Source organism: Anopheles merus, chromosome X (assembly GCF_017562075.2).
Source record: "Anopheles merus strain MAF chromosome X, AmerM5.1, whole genome shotgun sequence".
NCBI lineage: Eukaryota > Metazoa > Arthropoda > Insecta > Diptera > Culicidae > Anopheles > Anopheles merus.
Genome location: NC_054081.1, coordinates 9100714 through 9110852, shown reverse-complemented (window position 1 = coordinate 9110852; position 10139 = coordinate 9100714).

Sequence of the window (10139 nt, the reverse complement as noted above, 5' to 3'; positions counted from 1 at the left end):
TGTGGTGTTTTTGAAAAATGAAAATTTCCCGCGTAAAAATAGACGCACAACGAGCGTGGCCCGAAACGAACCCGAAAACTGCGCGCGGAGAGCAGTTGCGCGCAACGGGGGGAGGGAGTTGGAAGGCATCCCAGAGCAACAACTAACCAAAAAAAAAAGAGTTACACCATGTCGATTGTGAATGTGTGTGTCCCGCTCGGATGGAGTAGGTCAAGTCTTATTTGCGCCATTTCGGACGGGACCGCCAGCCGAACGGTATTGAATGTCAGATCGTTGGTTCGGGGTACGGCGAGAGAAGGAGAGAAAGAGAGAAAGAGGGAGCAAGCAGAGCGGAAAGCGAGCGTGAAGGAGAGATCATTATGGGGTATTTATTTTCGGCTCCACTTTGAGGGGGGTGCTTTCTGGCCGGCCAGGAAGGAAGGCAGCACGATAACTCACCATTACCGCGGGCGGGCGCGCGTGTGGTACAAATAACGTCAATAAAATAATAATCATCCAACCCCTTAACGGTTATGGGCGATAATAGCAATGTAGAGGGAGGCGGGGGAGTGGGGAGGTGTGCAGGATAATGATGGCATTGTTTTCGGGCGATGTGGGCGCGTTGGGGGAGAAGGCACAGGAGCCCCATTAATCGTAATCTTTCCGATCGTTTGCGCCAAGCGAGGAGGCTCCCCGGACAGCTTCATTTGGCATTTGTGCGTGGGCATAAAGAGGGGTCGGGGGGGGGGGGACGGGTAGGGAGTGTGGAAGCGAGGGAGAGTCGGTGGTTCGCCTAAAGTTCGTTTCGGGCCAGTTTGCCTACCTTCGGGGGTAGGCGGGCAGCCACGGACGGATCGATGAGATTCGCCACCAACGCGAACGTCGGGAACGGTTCGGGCTCCGTGGCAAAGGTATGTACGTCATTTGAGGAGGAAGGGGTGCGAGGTACGTACGAATGATGGGGGGAAGGAGGGGGATGTTTGGGCTTTTCCTTCTGGGTTTCCCCTGCTGCCGGTTCGTATCTCTTTCTTCGTGGTTCGAGTTTTTGGCTCTCTTTCGTTCGGAATCGGTTGAAACGGTAAACTGTTTTCCCCCGTTTCGTGAGCGGGATGCTCTAGTTTAGAGCGAAACCATGAAGAGAGAGAGAGAGAGAGAAAGAGAGAAAGAGAAATGGTTAAAACATAATAGAGAGAAAATGTCTTCGGATACAAGCAAGAATGGATTGTCATGCAGAAAACGGCCTAGAACTCTCTCTATCGCTCTCCTTCTCTGTCTCTCTTCCTCTCTTCGTCATGCCATCACTCTGCTCTGTTTGACTGCTGACGAACGTATAAAAAACACTCACACACACGCGCACACATTGCTTCTGCGGCACGCATTCGGACGGTCCGGCAAACGGGAAGGCGCAACACGCACTGCGTGATTAATGGCACAACTGTTGCCTGCAACCGGCCATGCAGGGGTCGCTGGTTTGCTGGGCCGACTGGTGCTGTGACTGGGGGAGGTAGCAGGGTTGGTGGGTGGGTCGCATGATTGACTGTTGCTTGAGTCCACACGTCTCCCGGCGCTTGGGGGTGGATTAGTGCCTGAGGCTGAGATGGAATGTAGAAAAATGTTGTTTGGGGGATTTTTTGGTCGTTCTTGCGCTGATGACATATCGATCAGAAGGATGTATTGATGTAATTTTTTAAAAATTAGTTTCATTTTTTTTATTATTTTTTTACTGTTAAAAGGTCTCTGAAAAGGGGACACAATTTATAGACGCTACCTGCCCCACCGCGAACCAACGTGTTTGATGTGCCTGAAAGTAGGCAATTTAATTTTGAAAAGTTTGGCCAAATAAAAAAAAAACATACATTTTTAGCATTAAATCAGGGACAAGGAAAAGGGGTAAATAGAATACTTCAAGCGCAATCGATGCTGTTACCATACTCATTTATAGTTGCATACGTGTGCAGGCTGTTCAAACAAGAGTGTATGACGGTTGCGTTGGAGAAACTATCGGATGGTTCTAGCAATTTCAACAACTCTTCACAGCTTGTCACACTTTTTATCACTAATGCATCAAGTTTTGACTGTCAGTTGATTGTTTCTACCTGACGGTTTAAGCTGTCTGTTCCAAAAGAATTCAATTTAAGCTGAGCAATTAATAATTAAATTAATAGAATTTAAAATACAACAATTGTTGTCCCTAGTTTACAAGTTCTAATGTACGGAAAAATAATTGGCATACATTATCAAAGTGCACGAATGAAACGAATAGTCAACAAGAAGAAGTACCGTATCGGACCAATCGATTCAGACCTACGCACCGAAAAAGGACTTACGATTGGAGGCTCGGGACATGGAACTGCATAACCCTCTCATCGGATATGGAGACCCGAATTGCGTTCGATGAGGTCTGGGCCCGCGGTTTCGAAATAGTAGCACCTCGGGAGGTATGCTGGAAAGGCGTGACGGTGCGCCAGTACCGTAGCAACTGCACGATCTACCAGAGCGGTGGAGAGACGCGCGAGCTCGGTACTGCGTCCATGGTGCTGGCTGCGATGCAGCAGAGAGTGATCGGGTGGTGGCCGGCCAACGAACGGATGTGCAGGTTGCGAATTCGTGGCAGATTCTTCAACCTGAGCATTATTAATGTGCATAGTCCGCACCGATAAGAATGCAGCGCGCGCCCGCATGCTACGGCATGAAACCCGCCAGACCGTGGAGATCTACAGATGACTGAGGAAACAGCGAACCCTGCCCTTCCAGGCCAAGCAGCGCCGTTTTGAAGAGTCAGACGAACAGCTGCTGGAGCAGCTTTCTCAGTCAGGGGGACACCCGCTTGTTCTACAGGAGATTGAAGGAGGCACGGAGCGGGTTTGCTCCTAAAACCGCAATGTGCCGGGATGTGCAAGGCAATCTCCCGACGGACGAGCGGAAGGTGATCGAAAGGTGGAAGTGCTACTACGAAGGACATCTGAATGTTACAGCAAGCGACAGCGTCGGTGCAGACGACGAGGTGCCCCCGCCATCGCTGGATGAGATTGCCAGCCCCATCAAGCAGCTTAAGAGCAATAAGTCTGCCGGCAGCGATGGTCTGGCGGCCGAGCTCTTCAAGATGGGGCTGGGGAGGCTTACCGTCGAAATGCATCGGCTGATCGTGAAAGTCTGGAAACAGGAGGAACTACCGGTGGAATGGAAGCTGGGTGTAATTCACCGAGTCTGCAAAAGGGACGACAGGCTGGATTGTGCGAATTTCCGAGCCATCACAGTCCTGAATGCCGCCTACAAGATCCTGCCCCAGATCATGTTCTGCAGACTTGCGCCCCTTTGCTACAAATTTTGTCGGCCGCTACCAAGCTGGGTTTGTTGGAGGGAAATCCACCAACGACCAAATTTTCACTGTACGGCAGATCCTCCAGTAGTGCCGAGAGCGCCCAGATCCCAACGCACCACCTGTTCATCGACTTCAAGGCGGCCTACGACACCATAGACCGGAAGGAGCTATGGAGCATCATGCAGCGGTACCACTTCCCTGGGAAGTTGATCCGGCTGTTAGAGGCCACCATGAACGGGGTGCAGTGCAAGGTGAGCGTATCGAACTTGACGTCGGAACCGTTCGAATCACACAGGGGTCTGAGGCAAGGTGACGGACTCTCCTGTCTGCTCTTGAACATCGACACCCTGGAGGGTGTCATTAAAAGCACGGTGCTAGACAACGACATCCGGGGCACGATCCTCTACCGGTCTCTCCAATTTCTTGGCTTCGCGGATGACATCGGCATCATCGGCAGGACAACAGCGAAGGTGTGTGAGGCGTACACCCGACTCAAACGCAAAGCAGCAAGAATTGGATTGAGCATCAATGCGACGAAGACGAAGTACCTGCTTGCCGGTGACTCAGACCGTCTGGGAAGCAGTGTATTAGTTGATGGCGACAGTCTCGAGGTGGTAAAGGAGTTTTGCTATCTCGGGACGGTCGTTACTTCGGACAAAAAAGCGAAATCCGGAGACGCATTGTGCAGGGAAATCGTGCATATTATGGGCTTGTGACAGTATCAAAGTGCACACAATGTTTTGATAATTTATTGATTATCATTAGTTCTGCCACACGCAAAAAAAAAAACACACACACACACACACACACACACACACACACACACATAAAAAACAATCTATTTACAGGCTTTGTTGTGTGTTTTTTTTTTTAATTTCAAATTAGAGTTGTCATAAATCTGCTAAAATGCCTTGTAATTCAATCAAGTTTTCTAAGCAAAATAAAAATGGTAACCTTACAGGCAAAAATAGATGCGTGAGAGGCAAAACTTGGCGCACAATTAAATTTTTTTTATATTTTTTTATCGTTTTAACTGTATCGAAAAGCAGCCCTGCAGAAGCCCATTGATGTGTGCTAGGAAAAAGATGACGGGACTTCGTCATGGCGCCAGGAAAAGGGCGGGACAGATTTGATCAATGTCTCCATTTTGCGTTATTGTACTATTTTTCTCAAGCGGCAGCTCGTGTGCTACACTGCTTGGCATTATTACAACGTTGCTCGACTCGTTGCGGCCGCCTGTAGCGATGAATTGTTAAAAAACTGTTATAATTTTTAAAAAGGCGAATGAGGCCAGTCGGCTCAAAGTCTCTATAGGAAAAAAAACTGTTATAATTGTTAGGACTGTAGCCTACCTTGCAGGCGTTCCGTTGTGGCCGTTTGGAAAATAATTGAAACAGCTGCGATCCGTTCCGCATTTAAATATTTTGCGAAACAGTATTTGAATGTACCGGAGCAAACGCTGTTCTTCTCTTTGCAATTGTTTTTAAAATGGCAGCAAAAGCAACACCTATGATAGAGCAATGCCTTTCGCCAGCAAAACGCTTCGAAAAACGTGAGAAAAACGCGCGTACGGCAGGGTTGCCGCCCTTGCAGGCGCTTTGATTAAGTGAGTGCTCGTGTTGCTTCGTTTGAAAACCTTCGAAACGTTGTTTTTTTTTTAATTTAATATCAGATATGAAACCAACACCATTGTTTGCGCACGAAAGGGTATCACAGTTCCAAAGAACTGCTAGGCTCACCAGGACAGCGATTGGCAGCGATTCCGGGTAGCTGGGCCGTCAAAAACTGTGCGTTGCACACGGTCGCATCAAGGACAGCCGGGCCGTCCCCGGGCGAAACGGCCAGCCCCGTGCAGCGTATTTATAGCGCAAGGCTCCATGCTCCATGCCATGGCAATTAACGGACTGACTGAGCGATTGATGGGCCGCGGACGCCGTGCAGGTGCGCACCGTGCTGCTACCGAACGACCAATGATGTGCCCAACAGTCGCACCGCTTCCGCAAACGGATTAGGGCTAGGCTGTGGGATTGAGCAGCCAGGCACAAATTACGCACGTGCGCGCACAAACGTATCAGGTTCGGTCTTTGCACTCGTCTGGCCAACAATTGCATCCGTCATCCGACACTACTTCAAAGGCGAGCCATTTGCTGCACCGTAAAGGTCGCGTGCAGGTTGTTTGACTAATGGCGTTATTACAGCGCGACGCGACGCTTCCTGTGAATTTCTGCATAATTATTAAACACCAATCAGTGCAATATCGGTTCCGGTGGAAGGTTTTTTGATGTTGCTGTTTTAATTGAAATGCTTTGGAAATGATAAAGGACACTTTGCTATAATTATTTTATGTTTGGATTGGAAAAATAACTGTCACAAAAGCATACACCATACTACCACGTTTCTATTCCTCTGCCTGCTCCTTGGTAGTTTTACGACACGGTCGTGAATTTCCATACTAATTAGTTAATCCGTCAGCTGAGTTCAGTTTTTGCAGAACTAAGCAACAATGCTCTACGGATGGAAATTAAAATATACTTAAATTAAATATACTAACGCAAAAAAAACACTCCACAAAGTGGCCTTTGACCTTTTATTCGTAACAAACCGCATTCGTAAGCCATTTTTGTACCAATTACGGTATTTATCAAATCGAATCTTGTTTAAAATGGTCACCTTACTTTTAAAACATAATTTAAAGTTTTGGAAATCCAGATGCCGCCACTGTACACTGTTTTTACAAGGGGGTTTCATTTGTTCGAAAGGTTATCTTAGAAATAAGTTAGTAATATTTAATAAGAGTCGTGTTGAGGAGGTCAGAAATTTGCAATTTTGCGTAATTTTGCGTTGCGTAATTGCTGGATGACGTCTTACTAGAAATTTAGTACAGAGATGAACAGCAGGAAAATAAGTACCGTTAATCATCGCTCGATACAACCAGTGCTGCAAAATGTCATGAGCATCACGAGATTTTCACCAACAAAAACAATGAACATATCCGTAGTAGCTTGATTTTATGGTATGATACTCTGACTGACTAGGTTAGTTTAATGCCAGGGCAAGCATAATCATGATTTTTCTGGCTGTGAACAGTGCTGTCAAGTGCCATTGGTTTCAGTCACCAAAATTCATGACTGAAAAGAAGATCAAATCAGCTCACGTACAAAACTGAGATGATCAGTGACGAGACTCAAACAGTTGAAGGATCAGTCACATGCTTGATGACATTTTGATAAGCACCCAACTGTTGGTCACTCACTTGGTCACGATATTTCTGTCGGTGATAATCACGACATTTTTGGAATATACTTGGCGTTTGGTCCCAAGCAGCTAAATGGCCAAATGTCAGTCGAGTAAAACAGAGCGAGAAAACATGCTCATTATGTTTCTTGAAACCACTCGCATGCATCGCATATCTATCCCATGACTATCTTGATGATCACCCGCGGAAAATATCGTGCAAAAAAGTCACCAAGCATGTGATGGTCTCATCAACTATTTCAGTCTCACCTTTGATCATCACAGTAGAGCTCGTGACGCTGACATTTTTTTTTTTCAGCCGGAATTTGTCATGTCTATGTTAGTGACATTTTGTAGAGCTAATCAAAATAATAAAAAAGTCATGACATAGTGACTGACCAAACGATGGTTGCAAAAATGGCATAAAGCATGTATTGGTTACAACAACCGTTCTGAGTCTCACCTCTGATCATCACAATTGAGTACGTGACGCTGATATGAATTTTGGTTCAGTCAGATTTTTTTATGACATTGACAGTGACATTTTGCAGCACTGGCTACTACCTTCATTGCCCATTGAAATCAGTTCATTAGATAGCAATGAAATGGAAACGCTTCAGCGTACGCAACGCCAACGCTTAACATGCAGGCCATGCGCCGAAATGTATGCAATACGAGGCATTCTAACAATTTGTTAGGACAGTGAGCGAAACATAGCTACCGACCCTGTACAAGCACGGGCCATTCGGCCTTGTCCGCTACAATACTTACCATGCGGTACCCCGCGCCGCCACCACTGTCATCAATTGGTACCCTGCCCCGGCTGGTGCCGCCAAGTACCAGGCCAATAACAAACGCTGGATAGAGGTTTTTTTTTTTGTTTCCAGTTTTTCATCATCGCCTTCCGGTTCCGGGTTTTCTGGCTTTTTATTTCTGTTTTACATTGAATTACTTTTTTTTTGTTTTGTTTTTTGTTTGTTGATGGAAATACAGGCGAACCTCCTTCATGCCGTGCACGCGCGCTGTAAACACAGCGGGCCCTCGCTGACACAGTTCCCTAGCCCTGACCAGCTACACAAAATGCTCAATCCATCGTAAAACCATCGTGTGTATGTGTGTGTTTGATGGGTAGTAGATGTAGTAGTGTGATGCAATCGTTGTATAAACATGTGTGTGTGTGTATGTGTTAGCTAAATACGGTCAAATTCTTGCTGCTGCGATCGTATCCAAAATTCTCTTCTTCTTGTTCTCATTCCCATCGGTTAGCCGAGTTGCCTTTGCATATATCTTTATCTCTTTTTATCAATCCCTCTCTCTCTTTCTCTCTCTCTCTCTTTCTTTCCCTCTCTCTCTAAAGCTGCAGCATTTAAACGATCAAGTGCATAGGCAGGTGTATGGGTGGTTTGTTTGGAGGTGTGTGCATATGATGATGTGTTAATACATTTAGTTAAATTTATCTTTCACTGTGTGTATGTGTGTGTATACAACATCCATTTACTCATGTCTACCCATTCTTATCTTTTTTTCCAATCGACACGCACACACACCCAAGCGTTGTTGTGTTCCGAGTGATGTAATGGAACTAGTGTAGTGAGTTGTGCCTACCTTTCAGGCGCACATGTACGCGAGTTTCGTTTAGGCATCCGTTTTGGAGCAGGGTGTGCGTGCGTTCGTGTATGTGTGTGTGTATGTGAAAAGTGCCTGGTATTTTGGGAGTCGCCTGTACATCGTATGCCATTTTTGTTGTATTTTCCTATTTTTGGTTTTGAGTTTTACAGTGAGTGTAAATATGTAGAAATGTATCATATACTCATTCATCACACGGTACGCTTGAAAAAGAGTGGAGAGCTGGGGGGGGGGGGATTGGTACGCGCACACACAGCCGCATCCTAACGCATCCTGCAACACAGATACCTTACACAGGCGATTTGCGTAAAGCTGGCAATAGTTTGTGGTCGCTACAAACGCAACACTCCACCCCTCCTCTCCCCTCTCTCTCTCTCTCTCTCTCTCTTCCCGCAGTAGTCATTTTCTGTTCCTTTTCGTTCGCCTTACACTTGGTTCGTCTAGTTCCTACTACCGTGTTTAGGGTGAGTGATGTGCTAGCTTGTATGTGTGAGTAAATAATGCGAAGATCATCGCTTCGCTATGAGTACGAGCTGGATGTGGGTACATATGTTGTTTGTTTTGTTTTTGTTTCGTTCACTAACATTACTACAGCCAGTTTGACACCTTAGCGTGTTTTGATTAGTTCTTTTCGCTTCACACATTATGATAACGACAAGTTTCATGTAAATCTGCTGTACTTAGAAGTTGAGTGTGTGTTTGATTGAGTGTGTGTGTGTGTGTGTAATGGTAAATGACGATCAAGAGCGCGCAAATGGGTTCTTACTGGCTATGGGACTGGAACCGCTACTTGTCTTCTTGTTAGTTAGTTTCGTTTAGATTTCAATTGTGTTGTTTCTTCTGTTTCTCGTAAAAGCACATTTATAGTTGTTTCTTTTTTTTATCATATTCTTCTACATCTTCTTCTTCTTCTTCTTTTTTAATTTCACAGAAAGTTTCAGAGTGGGCTTACCATCAAACAGCGGTGTACACTGTACCTTACATAATGACGTTTGACGCATTTATTTATGAGCGCTTGAAGGGACAATATCTTGACGGTAACAATTCCAAACAGTTAGTTAGTTTAAATTCACTATTATAAACATTTGCGTAAATCTCTCTGTGCACAAACAAGTGTTATCGATTGGTTGTGTTTGTTGTTTTGTTTTTTTTTGTTTTTTGGTTTGATTGTACAAAATATGAAGGGGAACAATAACAAAGAAAAAAACCAAATGATTTCGCTCCGATAAAACGAACACTGTTGCACTGTGCGGTGCGGTTTGCATACCCATTTGTTTACAGGCGCATCTTACTCGATCGCTCAGTTTTTTTTTTTTGTAGCACCACTGGCAAACCTCCAACGCAACAGCAACTATGGGCGTAAACCGAAACCCGGAGCGCAAAACGCATCCCGGCGTGAAACGTCACTCGTTCGCCGCTGGCCGGCCGGGCTCTTGCGCCTCCCCCCCCAGTGCTGGATGTATAATTTTTGGTTCATTTAAAGTTCATTTTCATATAAGAAACATTCCTTACTAAATACATGTTTCGAAAGGCGTCGAGTGTTCTCTCTCTCTCTCTCTCTCTCTCTCTCTCTTCATTTTGTTTTGGTTGTTTGTTTTAAAGGTTTATTATCTCTAAACTTTAATTCTTTGCCTCTACAATCTTTTACTAATGGTTTCTTTTGTTGTCTTATAAGGTGCGCTAAAACGGTAAATGTTTAAGATTTGTGTATATTTATATATAAATATGTGTGAGTGTATGTGTGTGTGTGTGTCTGCGGGTATTTGAGTACTATTGTGTAGGTGAACGAGGTGGCATATATTGTTGCTCAAAAAGGGGTTTGACATTCTAGTGCTAAATTCCATAGGTTAGTATGTAGCGGTGCAGCGGCCTTCTTCCCTATCAATTCCGAGCGCTCAATTCGCTCATTTAAACGTCTTTACTCCCTCTCTCTTTCTCTTTCCTTCGCTCTGCCATACCTCGCTTATCCGAATGGCGG